Source organism: Apus apus, chromosome 5 (assembly GCF_020740795.1).
Source record: "Apus apus isolate bApuApu2 chromosome 5, bApuApu2.pri.cur, whole genome shotgun sequence".
Lineage (NCBI taxonomy): Eukaryota > Metazoa > Chordata > Aves > Apodiformes > Apodidae > Apus > Apus apus.
Genome location: NC_067286.1, coordinates 18907715 through 18931108, shown reverse-complemented (window position 1 = coordinate 18931108; position 23394 = coordinate 18907715). Strand labels below are relative to the sequence as shown.

Sequence of the window (23394 nt, the reverse complement as noted above, 5' to 3'; positions counted from 1 at the left end):
ATAAAGAGAACGTGAGAACCTGGGACAATAAACCCACTGCTGTTCTCCATATATGCGTACAAGAGCTTAGCTTTCAGTCAGTATTTAGGACCTAGTGCTGGCTCTGCCAACACACGGGAAAGCAGTGCTGGCAAGGACAAGCTCTCACTGCCGAGATGCAGAAGACTCCTAACTGCTAGAACACCTCTGCTTTCATCTCCTCTCCAGCCTCCCAAGATGAAGCAGGTGGTTCAGAGGCAGACACTTCCCCACCTGGACTGGCAGCTGCCCATATTGCTCTGGAAAAGAGACTTCTCCTAGGTCTCCCACAATGCAGAACATACTCTGTGCGATGGAGAGGCCAAGGCAGAGCTCAAGAAAAGAGGCAGCTTTTAAACTTCCTTTGCATTAAAATCCCATCTATAGACATAAATGGGATAGGTGAAAAGCAGCATGATGTACCTTGAGCATATGAAGAGATGGACAGGTACCCAGGAAAGTTTAAAGCAAGACCTGCATTATGTATGACAATAACTGTAACTGCTGAAATGTGTGGTAGGCAACCACAAAGCCAGCCTCTGAGCAATCTCTTGAATTGCTAGACTCAGTACCAAATTGTACTGATTTTCCCACAAGATATAAGGTGCAGTGAAGTAGAATCTTGGACCAGATGAGTACGTAGTGCCACTGTATCTCTGTAATCAGAGCTATTAACAGGGAGCAAGAATATAAGGCTTTGTGGCAATGCTGCCCAGTAAAGGGGTGGATTTACAAGAGATGCTGTCTCCAGGCTGGTTTCCTAAAGTACCTGCTATCTTCTGACTGGTCCTCTTGGTGACGAAAGGAGCAGCTGCAAGCAAGCTGCCAGGGAAAGGTACAGCCTCTCCTAGGATCCACTGGTCCTGCCATCACACTAAGGCAGGTCACAGCCACCTGGCTCTCTGCTACAACAGCACAGGAAGGGACAACTTCAGATCTCACCACTGAACTACAATAGATGGAGTGCCTAGTGCTAGAACTGGGGGCGGTGCCCATGCAAGAACAGAAATATCATTCTCCTAGTTGTACAGACAGGCAAGGGGAAGCAAACAAGACAAAGGACTGGCCCAAAGTCATCAATGGGTGGCAAAGACAAACAAAATTCAGGCAATTTGAATTCTTATCTGGAGTTTTCATATGAGACAAAAAGCTCCCAGTAGAGGTTTTGGATGAGAAAGCTGTTAGTCTCCTGCTGGGTCTTTGTGTTGGGCTGTCAGAGTTGGCAGTTCCCCTCAGCCCAGCTTCCCTGGGCAGAGATGGTTGAGGAGGCATGGTACATCAAGCAAGAAAGCCCAGAGTGCTTAAGAGGCACCCTGCTCTCCAGTTACCCTAATAAAATCACAACTGGGTGCAAGCGGACGGCAAAGATACAGATGCTCTGAGGCACAGATAAGCTACAGCAGATGCAGGTACGGCTGGGAGCAGAGGGGCAGGCTGAGCAGTACTGCCGTTTTTCCCACTCAAAGCCCAGCTTCAAGGGGGAAGCCACCGGTATAAGGTGGCCTTGTACATCACTTAAGAAAAGGGCTAGTCCCAACCTGAGCACCACCATGCCCATCATGCCAAAAAACTATATCCCATAGTCAAGAGATGTGTTCCCCCTATGAGATTTCCATTTTCCTCCCCATCCCTCTTCCCTTTTCCTCCCGAACAACTGCTTATGGGGACAAATTAGGAAGCTGGCTTCAGGAAACACATCCAAGCCATTTTCACTGAGAAGAATTTGTAATGGAAATACGTCTGGCTGTTCATCTTCCTGCTTGCTTTAAATCCTAACACATATTAATTTTTACAGCCAATAAATTGATATGGAAACTGCATGTTTGCAGCTGGGAAACATCAGTAATTGTCTTAATAGTGCTTTTAGTGTTTTTAATTTTTTCTTTTAACATTGAATGGATAAGAGACTTTTAAAAAGCTCAGGTAATATTATTTTCCTCCAAAACAAGAGTACTGATGAAGTCCAGGAATGAAATGGTGCATGCAGCACATATCCTATCACACTACAGCTCCCACAGCTGAAAGGTCCAGAAAGTAAGACAGTGGGATTGGGTGAAAATAGGTAGATGCTTTTGGCCAGCAGCAGAAAAGCACACAAAGGAGTATCCTGGGACTGCAGGAGCCCTGCCTGCTCCTGCCCATATGCACTTACCCTCTGGATGGCTAACCAACCTTGCAGGAAATAAGGTCCTCCCATCTAAGGATTGTTTAAGTCCCCATAAGAGAAGAAACAGAGGAGGAGCGAGATGAAACTCTCTCTGCAGGGACAGCCAGCTCTGGCTGGGACTCAGGGAGTACCTTTTGCAGCACCTAAGATTTTATACAGAAAAGGGAAAAGCAGAGTCAAGCCCTCTCCACCCTCTCACATGTGGTATATCACAGGCAACGAATAATTTCCTTGTAAATTTTATCTTTTTCAGCAAAAGTTGGTACAGCACCTTTTTTTTCAAGACAGAGGGTAGAGCAGTACAGGTGCAATAGTGTCATCTCCACAGGCTAGTTGTGGGTAAGAGACAGTCCATCTTGGGATGAAGATACAAGACTGATGTTGCCCTTCCACTCCCAATGGGACACCAATAAAAAGCTCGGAGCTTAAAGGAAGAGCTTGAATGACGCCAAATAGCCAAAATCAGACACTTCCAGAGTGTCTCCTTTACTAGTAAGCCATTTAATTTACATGATCAAATATAACAATAATCTTTCTACATTAATTTAGTCCTTGCAGCATCTATGCAGGTACCCAACCTTATTTATCAGCAGAGCAGGGACAAAGGGGAAGAAAGCACCACAGCAAAAAGTAAACTTGCAGGACTCAATTTAGCAAATCTGGGGAAAATGCATTAGAAAAGCAAGTGATGGGGCGTATTAAGGAGCCAACAACATGAGTGCACCAGGAAAAGGAAATAAAAGGAAGTGAGCTGGCACCGGCTGCTGGGACCCCAACCCTGCTCTCCTTCCCACTGGGACATGGTATTGGCAGCATGACACCATGCTTTTGCAAGCATGAATATGCATCAGTCATTATCCAGTGGATATTCAGGGGCAAGCTGCTGATTTATGAACCTGGCAGCTGTAGCATCAGTCAGCTGCGACCTAGAGGGATGGGGCCATTGAGCATGACTGGTCTGGAGAAGACTTCCAAACCCAAATCTTCAACAGCCAAGGCGAATCAATTACTCACAACCAGGTCTGAAGCCAGGCAGAGCCAAGCAATGCATTGTGTGTGCAATACTGAGCAACCATCATGCAACACTGACAGAAACAAAGAGGTCCAAAGGTAAAGGCAGGAGATTTAAGTTTGGATCAGCGTATTATACGTTTGGTCTCTGGATTACCCAAGCCTCACTTTGCTGCTTGTGGTAAATCTCAGCCACACAGGCTTGTTAATATGATGCTCATTTCCCTCCCTCTGCAGCAGTCTGTTTTTTTTAAAAAAACAGGCAATCTTGCTGTGGGTGGATAATTTAAATATATCACTGTCACAGAACAGACCTGCTGCAGAGAAGAAGATGAGGTACAGACTGCAACTCTCCATACTGAAAAGGGAGGAATCTCCCTCTTTTGGCTTGGGATTGACAAAGGGACACTGTACAGGGACTCATCCTAGCTGTCTTGCAAGTGTTATCACATGGATGCAGAAGACATGGTCCTTCAATTCCAAGCAGCCTCCAGTGCAGGTTCATATATCCCACCCTCCGAGAACATACAGCATAGCAGATCAAGCAAATAGTAATTTTACCCTGCAACAAGGTACCCACAGCAATTAAGTGATTTGCTAGTGGTCAAACAGGAAGCTTAAGGTAAAGTTGGGGATTTCTGCTTCCCCACGTTCAGGCTTTTACCACAAGACTGCATCAATGGCTGTGGTTGATTATGCGAGGGACAGGAGAGTTAACGCCTACTCCATCACCGCCTCCTGAATCTGCTGGTAGACCTGCACAGCCAGCAGCAGGGCGGGGTTTCTTTCCAGAGCTTCCATGGGAGCTCGCAGCAACGATGACATACCAGACCTTCTGAAGCCACTGAATTCTCTAACACCTTGCAACAGTAAGGTTCCCAAGCTATAAACATCACTTCTTTTTATCAGGCTTGTATATACAACTTTCCATTTTCTTTTCTGGAGTCCAGCCATCTCCCACTAGCCTTTCAGACTTTCTGACCCTGCTGCCCAAGCAGAACTCTGCAGTGTTGGGAAAACATACAATAAACAGACATTTTAAAAAGAAACACAGCATTTTTCATTGAATTTACTCTTGAACTTTATAAGGCTCATGCAAACAGTTCTGTATTTGGCCTGAAAAAGACATAACCATAAAAGGCAAACTTAGAACTTCAAAGCTGACTTCTCCTGACAGCTCTAAGTCACTGTGTGTGTAGAATGTACAAGGTACAAAGTTTTTAAGTTTCCCAAAGGAAGGGAGAGGATAGCCCAAGCTACAGAGTCAGAATAAAAAGCGCGAGTCCCAAAACTGAGATCTGACCTCAAAGTATCACTTTAAGGAAAGGGTAAAAAGTAATGTCCCTCCAGTGAAGCCACTAAAACCAAGACAATCAACACCAGCTGAGGACCTCATCTGGTCCATTTTAATTTTCAACCTTAGCCCACTTGGAGCATTTATCTCCCTCAGCATTTTGAGACAGTAGCAAGGTAGACTGGCATTTCCTGGGAAAGAAAGGGCTAAAAATACTCCTTCATTCAGCCAGGAAAGCACAGAGAGTGCCTAGAGAGCAGCTATAAAAAACAGCAATCATAAAGCGTAAGAAAGGTGATGGAGTTGTTTCCTCCTTCCTGGAGATGTCTGCCATGAGGAATTGCACATGATACTAGTGGGCACTGGCACAAAGAACCTTCTTCCAAGATCAGCAGCTGAGTGTCTTCCCAAGACCCTCTGCTAAGAGACATAAAGCATTCCCTCCTTTCCCCTACCAGTGACTCCTAAGGAAACACAGAGCCTCCTTAAGGAGCTTCTGCAAGGGAGGTGACAAAAATAAGCCCAAGCACATTGTGTCAGTCTCTGAGTTCACCCATCCTTGTGCACTTGCAGGCATCTGCTAGACTATGCCTGGAAACCACAGCAGAGGAACTGCTGCAGCAAAGATCAAGATGACTCATGGTTCTTTGGCTTTACTTTAAAATATAAAAAATAAATACAACAGAACAAAACCTTAACCTCCCTACATCCCACTGGGAAAAATCCAAGCATCTGCCTTTAATCCCCCATCATATCGTAATACAACTTATTATTATATGTAGAATTTATTAAGTTTTCTACAGGCAATTAGATTGAGGGGGCTGGGAAGATATTATTTGACCTGCATCACTCTGCAAATCACTGACTGCTGGGAGCATTTCATGTTATCACCCTTTGCCATCACCAGCAAACTAGTGACCTTTTCTTCTATTGGTTACCACTGTTCAGCATCTGCCCTTACAAACACGAGGAAAGACACACAAACTGAAGTTCTGACACTTGAGCCAAACTTTCTGGAAAGGGGTTTGAAAACTGGACCTCAGGGCACAAAATCCTCACACAACTCTCCCTTGGGCTATGCGTAATACCACTAAAGGGGCTCCAGGCAGAGCTGGTGGGATGTAGAGATGGGATTTGCACCAAAACACAACAGTTTACGTGCTTGTTCAGATTATTGGCTCATCCCTTTTCACGTCTTTTTTAGTCTGCTAGTATAAATATGAATTGTACAACTATACTATAGATTGGACTTCATGATCTTAAAGGTCTTTTCCAACCTTGGTAATTCTGTGAACTGTAAGTTGCTGTTTAAGTGGACCCTACTTTAAAGGTCCATTTCTCTTTAAATCCTTGGTAAGACAAAATTCTCTTTCCTTAAAAGAATAAATTCTAAGATCAAGCTTGAAGTCTGAATTTTTACAGTCTTACCAGTATTATGAGGTCTTAAATGTGACCATGTACTTTCACAGGAGTCTGATGGAGAGACAAGCCACCAGTAAGGCTTCAGAAAGGAGTGATGTGCTAATAAAGCCTCTCTGCTTCATCTGACAGCACTGGAGCTCACCAGTGCTGTTTCTCAGAACTCCTGAGGCATATACAGTAGTTTCTCACTCTTAGATGTCATTCATACCTAACTGGAAGTAAACTGCTGCTTGATTTCCCTCTCAAATCCTCTTATTTTCAGAAAGCAACTCCCTGAGGACCACGTATATCCCTATAACGAACCTTCAAGTCCATGGCATGGTGTAGTAGGTACAGTTCCTACATAGCTGTCATTGCTCTCACACAAGAACTTCACCCCAAAAAAATGAAATTAAAAAAATAATCAAAAGTTTGTAAAAAGTTTTTTTTAAAACAGAAAGAGCCCATGAAAAACCACCAGCTTGCATGTCAAACAAGCCAACTTAAACCTGAAACAGTACTTAAGCAAAAAGAGACGCTGCAGTGTTTTGTGTAGAGTGTACTAAAAACAAGAGGAAAATCCATACTCCAACACCAAGCAAAGCACTGAGCTCTGAAAGCTAGAGCTTGTCAACTTACCCTCATCATCTATGCTTAAAAACTTAGGGTAAAGGTTGTTTCATTGTAAATTAACTCCCTCCATCAGAGGTTTGTTAGGGTCTAGTATCTGGACTTAAACCTCTATTAATCAGAAATACCACCTCTAAAACAATTTTTGCCTTTCACCTGCACATATAAGACAGGACAGAGAAGAGTATAAGACCTGCATTGAATAAGTGTGTTTGAAGTTAGTATCTCTTACCCAAGTGGAGATCTACCCTAAAGAAGCCATTCCAAGTGGTGGTCACCATTCCACAGGCTTCATTTGCCTATACTTCCACATATTTTTGATCAAACTTAGGACATACTCTGTCAAACAGGAAACCTGACTTAAGCTAACAGTCAAAACCCCAATCAGATACCAAAATGAATGTAGTTGGCCTTTCCTCCTCTCCCCCTCCCAAAAGGCATCCACATGGCTGCAAGGTCTGAAGACAACACTGATGTGATTGACCAAGATCACTGTAAAACACACAGCCAATGGCCCAGACTGAGTCTTATAGGGTGACGACTGCTCCAAATCCATTTAAACAAGTGCTGTTTTTATTCTACAGCACCAAAGGAATTGTTGCTTTTAAAAAAGCACCAAAAAAATTCAAGTTCAGAGAGTACTCTAGAAAACAAATCACAGACTTAACGAGGTTTACTCAAACGTTGCCACTGTATCTAACAATTAGGTGGGCTCTCCAGGTCCAAACTAGATACCTTTTTGGCACCTGTACTAAAATTTACCACCTAAAGGAGCCAATTTTCATCCAGTACCTCAACAGAGAATGTGCATTAGTATCTCTGTGAGCTATGTCAGTGTTCGGCACAGCTGTGACCAGCACACTTCATGCAGCCCTCTTGAGATAACACTGCCTTAGCTGAACAAGGTGGAGAAAAGACATGGTATTTATTTGCAACACACCAGGTTCAGATTCCTTTGACAGCATCTCATGGTGTAAACTTTGCTGCTCCTGCACAATCTGGAAGATGATACAAGGGAGCAGGCAGATCTAGCATCAACTGAGCAAGCATGGAAATGCATCAGAGAAGAACCATGCTACTCAGCTGGACTGGCACCCACTTCAACCAGAACCAGTTTGCAGGCTGGGTACCCACAGTGCTACATATTGTCTGTGCCTTGCCCACATCGACCACAATGCCAGAGATCCCACAACCCCTCCAAAGCTGAATTTGCAGCAACATGTTGCTTCTTAAGGAAAAAAACAAAACACAACACACTCATTTCAAAGTAGCCAGCTGGTGAGGAACAACAGAGAGTGGGGAAAAAGCCCAAAACACCTAGCACCACTTCCCCTTCTTTCTTTCAGAGTTGAGAAGCTTATATTAGTTGCAAAGCATGAGAACCTGAACAAACACCCTTCTTAGGCAACCAGGGCCAATCCCAGGAAAACATTTGCATCTATGGGATGTGAAGTTGTGCAACTAGCAAAATATGAAGCCAGATAAGGCAGATTTTTTCACTCTTTTCACTGTAGAGCATTTCACTAGGCACAGCAGAGACACACAACTCTGCAATGCTGACTCAGGCTAAGACAAGTTGCTTTAATTTTCTCTCCATCACTCTAGCCTTCACAGGGGAAATAATACCAACTGAATTCATATGCAGTTTGAAGCCACTAGACAGTATTTGCAGAGCTGAATCAGAAACCAATGCAGCCTTTGGTGGAGTACAGGAGGGAACTGGCATTCACTGCAATGGGAGTCATCTTCCCACCCTAAAGGTAAAATCATCAGGAAGCTCTTGGTGTAACATGGTTAGGCCTGCCCTGGACACAATACACAACTTTATTGTACTGTATGATGTCCCATGCCTAAGGCTTGATATAGATTCAGTTACACATATATCTTATTAGGGAATTAGGGAAATTACTTAGGAAGGTCATATAGTAACAAAACCTTTATGAAAGAGACTGAAAGCTGTTGGGAGAAACCAAGATCCATCAAAGACCCATACACGTCTGTTAAACAAAGAGAGCAAACAGTCAAGTGACACTGCTGCCTGTCTCCCAGAGATATGCAGCAATCTCCTGTAGACAAGGCAGCAAAAATTAACAAGTCAAAAGCACTGTTTTGCTGAGGCACATCCAAACAGGAACAGGTTGACTGAAGCAAAAAACTGGTACTAGCACAAACCCACTCCCAGAGACGGGGCTCAGGGTTTTCCACACAAATAGGAGCGCAGCAAGGCACTGCAGGTAGCATTATGCAAACCCAAACCCTGCATTAACACGTCTCCCCTTCTGATTTTTTTTTGGCCATGTGGAAGGAGTAACAGAAGGAATTACCTTGGGTGAGCAGGCAAAAGGGACAGGCACACACTCGCTACTCAGTGCTACTGATAGTGCACTTGTTGCCCAGGCATGACGCCATGCACAGCAGGAAAGACAAGAAGCTGCAAAGACCCAAAGAAGCTGCTGTGCCAGATGCCTCTCTGTTGGGACGCTCTTCAAACACAGACGCTATTTATTGTACCAAAGTACAGAGGGGAAGTACAACAAGGAAAGTATAGGAGTAAAATGTATATTGTGGGTCTTAACTACATGGCCCCAATGTACCTTCTCTCCTGAATTAAGAGCTTCCTAAAGGTTTTCACTTGTTCTCCCTTGTCCTCTCTTTCCCTTAGAAGCACAAGTTGGGAAGTAGAAAAGTTTGTGGTGGACACACGTAGCTGGGAAAGAGAGCACGAAAAGATCAGATGTGTTGTGAAGTGAGGAAAATACACTATATAATGGAATATAAGGGGTTTTTTTTTGCCTTTTTCTGTAGCATGGTATGCGTGCTTCCCACCAAGGGTTACAGCCAGATTTTTTTCCCCTATACTTGCTATTGCAAATTTTGAAGCAACTGCAGCGCACACAGCAGAATTCCAGGCACTCTCCACAGCTATCCACCATTTTATGGGTGTATGAACTGATGGGAACGATACCACGAGTTTCAGTAACAAATGAAAAGTGGAGTACAAAACTTATTATGATTTTCTTTGGGTCCTAAGATTTAATGCTGACCGCACAGGCAGAGGACGGAGGGTAAAGAACCTGGCACAGCACCTTTCCCTGCCGAGCAGGCTTGCAACCAGCTGCAGGCTCTTGCTGCAGACAGGTTTTTCCCTCCCAAAACACCCAATGCATCACCTTTCTGCTGCGGGGCTAATTCTTCCCCAGCAAAAGGCATGATGGAACAAGTGCTTCCAATCAAAGGGGAAACTCATCCAGCCAAAAAAATCCTCCACAAGCTATCAGGCTTTATTCCTTCCAGTTGTCTCAGCTTTGTTTTTCCAGTTATTTCAAGAACAATTCTAGGTCTCTTCCAACCTGCTCCCTGCAGACTATGCCAGGGTCTTCAGGGGCAACCATGAAGGGTCAAGCTCAGATGCGATAGAAAACTATAAAAATTGGTTCCATCACCCCCCCACCAAGCCCCATTACAGCATTTATTAGCACTTCAGTGTTAGAAAAAAAGCTCTTTTTTCCTCCAACAGAAAAGGTTTTACTCACCAAGCCTGGAACACTTAGATGTGCAGCCCTTGTAGAGGCACTGCAGTTCTCCTGCTGTCATCATCTGTTAATCCACAAACTGAAGTCCTCACACTCTTTTCTTAGCTCTGAATTTAGAGATTTCGCTGTTCCCCACTGCAATATAACAGGACTGTTTGGGCACATGCATGAGGTCAGGAGCTCCTTAGAAATATCTGAGTAACCCCTGACCAATGCTAGCAGCTGCTTGGCCTCAATATGAGGATGAAACAGGGACAAAACTGCCCCATTCCTACCTATGCTGTCCGCCTTCACTTGGTTACAATGCCCCTTGATCCAGAGCTGCGACAGGCTTAGGGCTCCATCCTAGCACCTTTGTTAGAAGAACCTTTGAGAGATGTTTAACTCTGTCTTCCAGCTGCTGTTTGGATGACATTCCTCCACCTCTTGGCCAGCAAGGAAACAAAATGAAGAGTAGCTTCTTGAGCAAAGGAAGATGCACAGGTTTACCAAATGAGACAGCTTGCAGGTAAGACCAGGACAGACTATATTCAGTGCTGTCCACTCTCTTTTTGTGCTACCCCAGTCTGCTCAATGGAGCTAGTCAAGGTGAGATTCATCTCACCTACAACATACGTCTCCATGAGAGCCCACAACCTGAAGCCTCTTTACCATCAATGAGAAGAGACAGGCATAAGCTGTCTGACCTGTTTCAGCTATCCACCTGCATTAGGATGAGATTAAAGTGGTTGTTTCCTCTGCTGCCTATATATGGGGGCTGAGGGTAAGCAGCTAGCATGTTAGATGTCAACATCTGGACAGGTAAAATGCACCCTGACATGCCCTCGTCTTGCACTTAGCTCCTAAGCTTATCAGAAAGCTATCTCACACTGCACCCAACATGAAAGTCCTTCCAGTGCCCAAGGCCTGAAGGTTAACACTACACTTCAAATAGTAGAGGAGAAGCCCATGTTCTGAATTATCTACCACTGAGAAAACACCACAGCATTTTCCCTGTAACAAGGTTTCAAGTGGATCCATAATTTTGGGGGCTGGCTGAAGAGAAGGCAGAGCTGCAGGTCTTGACCCGCCTCTGTGTCAGCAGGAAAAGGAAAAGAAGTGTCCCAGGTACCAAATGCTTTAATGTCATGAGAACACCATTGCCTGGAGCACTTAATGCTCATCAAGATGTGCAGCAGGACAGGCAGGGAGGGATGCGGCCATGCAGTAGGGCTGAGGTGAGGACATGGGAAAAGGTAGAGAACCGAGACTGCACATTACTTCTAGAGGAGACTTGGGATTTACAGACCAACCTTGAGGATTCTTCTCTTTTTAATTATTTCTGATACAGAGCCTTTGAGACAGGTAACACTGGAAGTTGATGCAGACAAATGCCAAATAATAAGTCCAGGAGCAGGAAGCCAAAGCAGACTGCACACTTTAAGTGGAGATGCCCTGCTGCATCATGAGGAAAGACTGAGGAGTTATTCTAAATTCTGTGAAGCCATCAGCCCTCATGCTACAGAAAATAAGAAAAGCTCAGACAGGGATTGCAGGCAGAATAACTTCCCTAACAAGAGGATGACTGAGGAATAAATTGTTACAAAGGGCCCTGAAATCAAATTGAGAAAAAAAAGAAAGCACAGAAGCTGCATGACATTTACCCACAGTGAAGAAGTTCAGAAGAAAACAGTAAGTTCAAATTAGCACCACAAAAGGGTGACTTACTCGTGGCAGAGCTTTTTCTTCCACCCCAGCATACAATTGTCACTGTGCGTGCAGGCTCCTGCCTCAGATTTTAAACGTTATCTCTTCACATCCTAATCCCAACAAGTACTTGCTCCTATTGCCCCCGCAGAGCAAGCCACGCTGACAAAGTGTGACTGGTGGCTGTCCACCTCCACACATCAGCTGGCAGTCACATCCCAGCTCCATAGCACGATCTGTTTGATTATTTTGATCTGTTTTGGTGGTGGCAGGGTGGTATTTTTCCTTTTTCTCCTTCTCTAGAATTTATTCTGAAGTTGCTTTAAGCTGTGAATTGAATAAACTCATTCTAGATACAGACTTTGAAATAAAGGAGGTGAAAACCTGAACTGAGAGATGCTGTACTGCCTGCAAGTGCATGGTCACTGCAGTTAACATAGTTCAAACAATCTCAGCAGAATGTGAGTAACACCTCATAAACCTGTTGCAATGCACCTGCAGGGCTTGCCAAAAAATATGTACTTTGTAGTATGCTCTGTGCTGTAGTGCCGTCTGCTAGGCACTTAGCTTTCCACACTTCTTAACAAGAAGCACACTTTGGACAAGGCCCTTTTTGAGGAATCTACACTGGGCTACAGAAATAACTTAGTATCTCTTTCTTTTCAAATTGTATGACTTCCTCTAAAACTCAGGAAAGCTTTCTGAAGTTTTCTTGGATAAACAGTGCAATTGCCTTTTTTTCCTCTTTAAAGCAGTAAAGATTTCAGGCTAGCTTTATACAGCTCAGTTTGCACCCATGAATTGGTGACTACAATATCCACCTAGCTGCCTTGGGACTTCAGAAGTCCCCAACCAGGGACTAGAAGGTACAGGAACCTTACATGCTGTAATTCTCCAGCTTATCCTCCGCATCTACTTCGTCTCTAAAGCTGGCCTCTACCAGAGCCTTCCTACCACCCACCTGGGAGAATCATCACCAAAACCTCCCTTGCTGCCACAGCAAGGACTCATGCAAGGTCTCAGCAACAACTGCCCCTGAACAGGCTCCAACTGCATTAAAGTCAAAGAAGGAAGATGATGAACCTAAATTCCAGGAAGTATACTTCTGCATGGGCATCTTCCATCAGCAGTTACATCTGAGCACCCTCCCTTTACTCACCTCCCATCCAGAACAGGTTTAGTACCCATTCGAAGGTTGCACTGAATTACCCTAGAAGTGACCGTATTTCAGCAACAAATCTAACTGGCACAATACATTCCTTTCTACAGAGTTTTTTAAAACATGTGAGCCAAAGAATTGTTTTGGAAATGCTAGATCAGGTGCCTCAGAAACCACATTAAGAAAAAGGTTTTTTTTCATACCTTGAAGAAATCTACCCTATCTCCCCCAACCCACTTTCTGGTTGGTTTGTTTTTTTTTTAATCCTCAAAGTCTTGGCCAATTAACTGCATGTTGTTTTTTACATCTTTCCACATAAAGTGCCTTGGTATAGGTGACCAAAATGATTGCTCGTTTAGCAATCATCTGATGCCTAAACAAATCAAGGTCCTAAAGCTTTCTATGTCTTAAACCGATTCCCATCCAGAGACCTACAACATCTTTTTTCAGTCACCCAAATTTTCTTACTATTTTTCCAACCCACAACAAGCCAAGACACTCGGTTTTACTGTAGGATATCTATCCATTTCTGTCACACAAGCCCCATTTAGAGCCTGGAAGACTTCTACGGAAAGGACTGCTATTCCAGCTCTCCACTCACATCACACTTAAGACTGGATACCTAACATATTAAAACATCAGACAAGCAACCTTGCTTGAAATGATAAAAGAAATTAAAATCCCCCCTTCTCAGGGTTCATTGTAGTGAGAAAGCATTTCACTCATCAGAAAACCAGATTAGCAATATGTCAACAGTTCTTTTGAAACTCATCAGATAACCAAGGAAGGGGAAACTGATCATACAGTCAAAGCACCAGACTAGGACAAGAGTTTCAGTTCTCAGCTCTTCTCCAGGCTCCTCCTGCTAACACGGATTTCCATTCCTCAGCTCTCCAGCTGTAAAACAAGAGGTTGTAATAATGCCTCTCCTTTCCCTGCTCAGCACTGCCCTAGCTATAAGCACTGGTAGATACTTGGGGTAAGGACATATTACCCACAAACAGTAAGAGTGATCATACCTACCAACAAAATGCTGGGAAGGAGCAAGAAAGAATCTCACGGATTAACTCATTTTCCATAGCCAGAACTTGACACTTGGACTTTCACTTTCTGGCAGATGTGAAGAGCAGCCAGGCGTGGATACTTCATAGGCTGGAAGAGAGTGGCTGCTTGGGGCATACCCCACAGAAGAAGAGGAACAGCAAAGGTGTAAACTGACTTGGAAGAAGTATTCTTAGGACTGATCTTAGATGGAGTGTTGTCATAAGCCCACCTCAGTCCCCCTGCCTTGTCAGCAGCCCTTCAGTCCTAAGATCCTGTGGTTTGTGGTGGGGGTGGTAGCAAACCAATATCTTGGAGGCCAAAGTTAAGCCTGCAGTGGTACACCCACAAAAAGCACTTTGCTGCAGCTCTAAATAACCATGGCAGCCAGTTGGTGGGCCTCCTAGTCCAATGTCAACTGATTGTCTCTATCACCACATCAGCTCATCAGCAATACGCAGATCATCATCTGCAAATTGAATCCAGACTGTGCTCTACACAGTCCTACCTCCCTGCACAGTTCACAGCTCTGTCTTCTTGCTTTCCTTGAGTTTTAGTCCACGTTACCAAAGTTTGTGGCATGACTGGTCTCTGAATAACCAACTGATATATGCAATTGGACAGTCTTTTAAGAAGACAAAGCTTTTCACACTTGAAAACATCTCCAATTAGGTGCCTGACATCTTTAGCAATTGAACCTTCAATACTAGGTGCATTGCAGGGATAGGAACACAGAACTGATCTAGCACTGGACAACATATCAGTGTTAACTTTGCCAGACACACTTGGAAATATGTCCTGATATTGCTTCTGCAGTCATGTTCTGGGATGAATACTGTGACTTTTGACCCTTCCGCCCAAGTAACCCTGGTATAATCATACCAACCATAACAGATGCATCTTGTACAGGGATGAGCCAACAGATTTCCACCCTCATCCATCCACCTCCCTGCTCTGCCAGACTCAGTGAGACCTTGCATATTCCCTTGCAATTGTGAGCTACATCGGCACACAGCCTTTTTCCTTCTGTGTAAAAGGAAGTGCAGAAGCAGTTTTCCAGATGTAGGTCTGATTCTCCTATGACTCTGTTTCCCACCTTCACCATAATCACTGTGGCCATTTCTTTCCAATGTGTGTGTGTTTTGAGAATTAACACCTTGATGTTTGGAAATTCATGGGGGCCACCAGAATAGTGACAGAGTTGTCAGCTGCAACTGAGTACAGCAGCATGGAAGTTGTACCTCTATACTCCTAGGAGTAAAGAGAGCAGACCTGACCCACACAGACTTGAGTACACGTCAATGTCACCATGTTCTCCAGCAGAATGATGAGGCAGAAAGCTGAGCAGGGGTTTGCATGTACTTTCTTATTCATCAGCTGCTACACTTGCTGCCAGATGGGAGGTCTGGCAGTCAGTGTAGCTGCTGATGGGTCAGACCACCAGTCAGCACAACAACGTCCTTCCCCTGCCTAGCCCCTCAGCACATATCCTTCTACTCCCTTTCATGTCAGTGGAGCAAGAAGCCAGCACACACCTGTCAAAGCAGGTCAGAGAGCAGACCCCTTGCCCAAGACTGTCTATGGGAAAGTGGGACAAGTCCTCCCAAAAAAACTGGCTGGTCTCATACAGTATCATGCAAATCAGGAAAAGGCCAAGGAAAACAAGACCGGGAGAGCCCTGCATGACCAATGTTGTAAGTTTATATACACAGCCTTCACACACAGCAGGGGAGGCAAAGGGTGTGTGTGCACATAAAAGCACACAGGTAGGAGGTACCTCCTGCTTTCACCAGCATTTGCTGGGTCTGTATGCTGCAAAGGAGAGTCAGTGTTTGCAGCCAGAGCCTAATACAGTGGGACCCAAAATGAGCCACTGCATCAACAGAGATTCAAGGGAAGACAATGGAAAAATTGGTTACAGGATTAGAAGACATACAAGCCAGGGTCTGTCCCACATTTACCTCCAAGAAACAGTGACATTTAATTATCATACTCAACTACTGTTTTATCTATTTATACCAACCAAAGTCTGGTTTCTCAAGCCCAGCTTTCTCCTTCTCCTTAAGGATGAGTTCAGTTCCTCACATAACACTAAGCTCCCTGACATCTCATTTCTGCTCCAGCAAAGCCACCTGCACAGAAGGAACACAGATGTCATGGTCACTACAGAAATACAGGAGCTAGTGCCACACCAGAAGAACTGCTATGGTTGCTGCAGTGATTAGCTGGGGTAGGACAAGGGACAAAATACATCATTTGCAGACTCAAATTGCATACATTCAAGCTTATTCTACACACAAGGTTTGGAGCAGGCTGAACAGAGCTGGATGCAAGCCACAAAACTGCTGAAGACAGCATTGAGAGTCAGAGCAGACTTAACACTGGAACAAGCCTACATGACAGTAGTCTGTTATCCCAACAAACCACTGAGGAACAGAGCTCACTTCTCAACAAGCCTCTAAATAAGACTCCAGCTTCCCTGTGGCACAAGCACTTGCTAGCTAGACTCTCCTTTGGAGATTTTTCACTGGTCTGCTTTTCTCAGGGGAGATGATCCTGTGCACTTCTGCTGCTGGCGAGTCACGCTTCAATTCAGTTTGGAGCAGCTGGATAGCTGACGCTCCACCTTGAACAACAGCAGCCTCCACAGTGCTTTTTTCCACTGATCTCCTTGCTTCTCTTCCTGTGGAGCCTTACCCAGTGAGAGCAGGGCATCAGAGAGCAAACCCCACTATACATACCTGAATCCCTCATCTCATTCCTACATGCTGGCATTTTAGATCTTGCTCCTCTCCTTCTCCTAGTAAGAGGACAACATACTCCTAATTTCACAGGCCACAGCTTGTCCTTCATGTCTGCTGTTTTCTCTAGGATGCAAAAAAAGCAGAAGACATACAGGCATCTTCCCAGAGACACTGCAGCAACATCTCTATTTTGTATTCAAGATACTATTCCCACACACATGCAGCTAAACGCAGCTCCACCAGCTCTTGAATATAACTTATATTTGAGCAGTCTGATATGTAATGGGTTTAGCAATGGAAAAGGAAATACCCACTTATAGTTTAGCCCACGCCACTGTATCATACAAGTACTTGGGCTGCTGCTGCCTCTGCATTATCAGACTCTCTCACTCAGGACATCCTACCCTTTTAGCAGATAGGCTTCTTATCTGCTGAGTCAGTATCACTCCTGAAGAAGAAAAGAGCCCAGTGGGACATGGCAACCAGCTCAGCCAAGACCAAAGAAGGGGTCAGGACTCCCAGCTTCACAGTCCTGCACATTAACCACAAAGTCACCTTTCTGCAGAAATGAGCTGTTCAAAAGCCCATGTTGCCATCAAGACAGACACTATGAGCAGGTCATGCATTAAGACCGCAAGCATGGAAAGATTATTCCCTCTGTAGGTGGTTCAGGCCATTTTGTGTCACACACCGCAAGATGTACAACCATATTCCAGCAGCAAGAAGCTCCTAATGCTCTTACTGAAACAGTTATTAAACAATAGCAGTCTCACATTAGAGAGAAACCAAGAGACGGGTGGCAACACACAGAATAAAACAGATAATCTTGAAGCATTTCCTCTAGATATCTGTAACTATAAACCAAATGTCATCAGCTTTCCTCTCTCACTGCAGTAAATAATTAACTGCAAAAGAATATTCTTGGACTCATCCTCCCCCAATAAATTTTGCTTTGCAATGATGTGCCACCTGGATTGCTCGCTGTGTCAGTGCACCCTAGTGTTATTCAAAACACTTCACAAGACAGAGAAGCAGTATAACTTAACTTCAGTACAGTAGAGTATGGGTGTGAGAGGTCATCATCACATTAACTCCCAGTACGTAGAACAGACAGCCATGACATACACAGCTTAGCTCACTCCACTGCAGCAACATCACTGCAACCATCAGTGGACACAAATTATGCAGTCTGAGAACCCCTATCACACTGCTCTGGACTGTCTGAACTTTACTGCCAAGGCAAATTTCCTCCCCTGAAACACAAAAGTTTTCTATTCCTTTTATTGTTTCTGAGAATACTCTCTCCCCATTCATTTTTTTCCAGGGGAAAAAACCCAAACCTTCTCCATAAATAGCACTTTCACTTTTAAGATACTTCAATCTTTGAATACCAGATCTAAGTTGAATATTGTGAGTGCTTGGTCATGCATCATAACCAGTTTGTCTCTTGTTACTTACCATCATCAACCCGACATTCATACTGACCCTGAAAGTAACAGGTAAGTCAGTATCTATCTTCAGAGCACTCATTCCTTTTGCCCTACTGAAAGATACCTCCTGGATGTAAATCCAGAGGGGAGGATGATGCCAGGAGGAAAGCAGGACTGTCCAACAGGAAGGCTGAGACTGGTTGGGCAGCAGGTAGAAGCAGGTTGCATACAGATACACAGCTAATAAACAACACAAGGTATGCCGTTTGATCCTAATTGTTTTCAAAGAACACAAAATCAAATTCACCTTATAAAAAAGACATAAGGAGACCACAAGCAAAAACAAGAACTGCAAAAAACCTCCCGAATTGCAAGAACACCCTTCCTGCAACAGCTAGAAAACCCAGGGAGAGGCAGAGGCAGCACTACCACTACACAAACATCTTTATACTCATATGCAGTACAGGTTCAGTTTTACAATTTTATGAGTTTAAATGCACACCAGGTTTAGTTGAGCTGGCTACAAAGTGTTCAATAAAAATCTGCATGAAGAAGGTGGAGAAAGAGAGGAAAATTGGCTAATGAAGACTCAAAAAGCATGGAAAGAGTATGAAGAAAGAGGTAGAAAAAAGAATGAAAAAAAAATGACACATGAGAGATAAAGAACAATACAGAAAAAGGAAAAATAAAATTAAACAGACACCGAGGACAGTTCAGGAAAAGATAAACCATTAAAAAGTGAAATGAAAATTGGGAGGGAAAGATAATAGTAAGAGGAGTGTGCCATGGCAGAGCAGTTGAATGGCAGTTGGCAAATAGATAATTTGTTTAATCTCATCTGTATTAGTCAAATAATGTACTTAACTAATACTATTTTGTAGTCTTCAACCAGCTATAGAGCTGAACAAATATAGTTTTGTAAATATATTATTAGATAAATACAATTCAAATATATTCAACACTTTTATCTGCTGCTTAATAAGCTCTGGTTTTAGGTTTACAACTAAAAAATGTTAAAATAGACAGTGGATAGTAAATTACAATTAGATAGCAAGTATTCAGATCATAATACTTTTGCTTTTCCTAGATTGACAAAAAGTACAGCAGCATCACACTACTTAAAAGACAAGCGACAAGATATTTCTACCACTTCCCTTCACCACCATCCCTCAAGGAAGCCCTCTCCACAGGTGGTACTTTCTGTCTTCGTTTTTATTTTCAGTATTTCCCCCTACTCAACTTTTTTATTCCATAACACTGTTTTATCCCAAGAAAAGTTGGGGATCTCCAAGGGCAGCTTATCAGGAAGGTAAATTTGGGGTGCATCAGCAGCAGGAGGGGTGGCATTGGGAGACATCTCTGGCCTAGAAGCAAATATTTATTTTCATGAGCTGAGCTTTGCTCCTCTTAAAAGGAAAGGAAATTAGGTAAAAGACGGTCACATGGACAAGAATGCCTCAGGACCTCTAGTCTTACAGGGAAAAGCTTCCCATGTACTAGCAACCTTTTCCAAACCTCCCAAGGAGAACCAGGAAAAAAATGGTCAACTGGCAATTTTTCAGCCTATTTTTTCCTCTCTCTGGCCCAACACAATAGCAAGGGAGTCCTCTTTAGAATCCTCAGGCCACAGCGTAAAATCCACCAAAGCAGACCAGGGAGCCCACAAACTCCAGAGCAGCAATGAACTCCAGAGAGGAAACCATGTCCATCACTTTCTAGGCTGACATCAGAGAAATCCCAAGTTACTCCCACTGCTGCTCCACCAATAACAGCCAAGAACCAAACTCACCACAGGAGTGAACCACATCAAGGGTAACTCCTTGGGACCAGGAAAGTGTCCCTTAGGTCCTAAGTCATGTTTAAACATTACAACAATATCCCAAGCTGAGATAATTATTGCTAATTACAAGATAATTTTTATGTAAACATGGAGGTTTTGTGCAACCTGGTCTAGTGGTAAGGTTCCCTGCTCATGGCAGGGGGGCTGGAACGTGATGATCTTTAAGGTCACTTCCAACCTTAATGATTCTACGATTCTATTATTACCATGCATACTTCATCTCTTTTTAATTAAAATTAATAAGTTCACTGAGACAAAAAAAAGACGCACTGACAGCTACCACCCCAAAGCAGACATTTCTGCAGCGGTAACACAGCCTCAAGACCCACTGAGGAGTACAAACAGGAAATCAATCAGCATTTGCCTCCCTGGTGCTGAAATAAAGCAGTTGGCACATTATCAATCACAAAGGGAAAATGCCTTATGAGGAGTAGGCAAGGACCAGATGCACAGAGAGGGACAATCACACAGATCACCAGCTGCAAAATCAAAATACTTTGGAGCTCTGCAAGAATAAACACATTAGCAATTCTGACCAGGAGAAATCAACATCCAGCAACAACCTTCATACAAACTGTCTAGCAACTCTTCACTTGAACCTGCACAAAGCCTCACGTGCTTTTCTCCATTCAAAACTGGTTACCGCTCCAGCCTGTATAACCCACCTGTGCCAACCAGCCTGGGGTATGTCACGACAAAGCCTCACCAGGAGTTTGTACCTCTTCTGCATCTCAAATATCTACCCAGAAGCAACTTCACACAGCACAGGCTAAAGAGCCATGACTTAGGTCATTGAAACAGTCAACAACCTGACTTCGGCAGCGCCATTCCTGCTGCACAGTCCTCCTTTCAGTTGTCCTAAGCATTTCTCCAGCTGCTCCAGGGTTTGCTCTCTGATTTCTCATTCGTTCTTTTGTCCCCAGGCATGTTCCACTGCTTGAGGCAATTAAAATGCATCCCCAACCAGGACCCATATGGGCTAGGGCTAAGCAAGCCACCAGATGCACCTGCTCCCACTTGGGGCAATAGGGTTATAGCCCTGGATCCCATAACACCCTTGCACAGCAGGCAGGGTACAAGCAGCCTCTGCATGCTGCAGTGCCCTGGCAGTAAGTGTCCCTGAGAGGAAGGGAGGTGTCACCAGCTACACAGAGCTGTGCACACACAGACACACGAACGGGGGACCTCATTCATTTGCTCACAGATAGATGTACCTGCATTTCCATCACTTAGGCGCCCCCTCTGTGCCTCGCCCCTAGCCTGCCGATGCCTGGCACTGCTGTGAAACTGGTCTCTCCTGGGGGGTGCCTCTCAGGTGGCCAGCAGCCAGAGCCCACTGGGCACCTGCTTTGGCTAAGGGTGGGTGGGTCTGGTGCTCCCCCTTGAAAGCATCATGGAGGTAATGTGGGGAATGCAAGGGAATGAGGGACGGCAGGTGTAGGAGGCTGCACACTATGGGTGCAAGGAAGAGGAAAGTGAGAGGTGGAAGAGACGGCTGCAGCTTGGAGATGTGCCAGGGAGCAGGAGGGCAAGAGGGGAAAGAAAGGGAGCTGCAGTTTGAGTGAGGGAGAAGGGCATAAGGAGTGCAAAGGCTGTGCAGGAGGAGGAGGGCAGAGGATAGAGGGCAGAGGATAGAGGTCAAAGGGGGTGTAGAGGCTGTGGCTCGGTAGTACCCTACTCCACCTCGGCGGCCTTCCCGGAGCTGGAGTCTGCAGGCAGCTCCTAGGCAGCAGAGCCATGGCGCGGCCAAGCGATCAGGTGGGTCCACGCCACCGCCCCCGAACACCCCCGGGCCCCAGCACCGTCCACCGGGCCGAGCGTCCCTCCCTCTCCATCTCCTCCCCCAGAGAATGGCGGGAGCCACTGGGCGTACAAACTTGCCGGGGGGGCAGCCGCCCCGCTAACAGGTGGCGGCGGCGGCACTGCCGGCCTGTCCCCGCCAAGCCGGCGGGTGCTGCCCATCCCCGACGGCGCTTCCCGCGTCCTCCCCCCCCATCCCCATCCCCTTTTGTCACTCACCGACTCGTACACCCTGCCAGGCGGGATGCGCGCCGTGAAGAGCGGGGTACGGAAGTTTAAAGCGGGATAACAATATTGGCTTTTCTTCCAACGAAGATAAATCAAACAAGAGGAGGCACCCCCAAGGCGGGTGAACAACCCCCTGCCCCCCCCCCCCCACCCCCGCTGCTGCGCTCCTCCCTGCCCGGCCCAGCTTCAGCCGCACGTCGGCCCAGAGGCGAGGTGAAGTTTCCACCGCGGCGGTGGAGGAACCCCCGGTGTGCCGCGCCCACCCCGCATTGGCACCGGGCGCCGGGGCACTCTGCCGCCGCCGCCCGGACAATGTGCGTGCGCGGGGGGAGGGGGCGGGGGCCAGCGGAGCGGGAGCGCGCCCCGCCGGCAGCCGAGGCGCAGCACAGGAACACGCACAGGCCCGCGCCCTGCGCCCGCCACCAGCCGACCCACCCACCGCCCGGCCGCTGAGCGGCCGCCCGCCGCCCCTGATAGGCGGCCCCGCCGCCACCGCCCTTTGGGCGGGCCGCAGCCGCTGTCAGTCAGGCGCCTCCGCCCGCCCCCCGCGGCCTGGCCGCGAAACGCAGCGTGAGGCGGTGCAGGCGTGGGGCGGGTGTAGCGGGCTGGGTGGCCTCCTGGCTCTGGCGAGTGAGCGGCGCTGTCTCCGCGCCCCTTACCCCGGGAGCTGCAGTGATCTCGCCCTCCCCCCTCGGTGCCGTGGGTGTGCCTCTCGGCCTGCCGCGGCCCCTCCTCGCGAGCTTCCCGCACCCGGGGTGAGAGGAAGGCCGGGTGGCTGCCGCGCTGCAGGTCAGCGCCGCCCGCCCGCTCCCTTCAGCCCGCCCTTGCCGCGGCCGCGGGGTGCTCTACTCGCGGGGGCACTGAGGGCGCCGCGGCGTTACCGGTAGCCAGGGGGCTGGCAGCAGAAGCTCCCCCGGCACGGCATGCAAGCTGGGAGGTCACTTGAACCCTCCCCTTGTGCCGGAGCGTTCCAGCCGCCGCTCGCCGGTCTCTGGCGGCCGCAGGAGCGCGGCTGCTGCCGTCGAAAGGGCACGGCCCTCCAGGTAATGCGACAGGGAGAGACCTCGCCCTAGTGGCAAGGGCCAGTGCCACATGCCGTAGGGACTGCCCTGGGCTAAGCTGCCTTCCCTGCCTCCCCACGGAGGTCTGACAGCACATTTTGGGGAAGGAAGACCAGAAGCTGCTGAAACAGTGTTTATTGCCAGTCACAGTCCCTAGCTGATAACCCATAGGCTAAACCCAGCTCACAGGGTGCTTTTATCTGGCTGCTCGAAAGGCCTAGACAAACAGGCTGCTTGAAATTATTCGGGAGTGATTTAGACAAGCCACAAAAGAATACAACCAAATTGGTGCTGTGTAAGACAGCTGTCATCCAATTAGGCTTAGCAGCAGAGATCCACACTGCCTGAACA

The 23394-nt window shown here is 46.3% G+C and overlaps 1 protein-coding gene across 1 annotated transcript in view; it reads right to left on the bottom strand.

The window, feature by feature from the left end:
- The window catches only part of HRAS (HRas proto-oncogene, GTPase), a 41658-nt gene extending 19251 nt beyond the window's left edge, over positions 1–22407 (bottom strand). The window contains exon 1 of the mRNA XM_051621718.1: positions 21974–22407. The gene's annotated coding sequence lies outside the window, so the exon portion shown is untranslated. The remainder of the gene's footprint in view (positions 1–21973) is intronic.
- Positions 22408–23394: the final 987 nt, after the last annotated feature.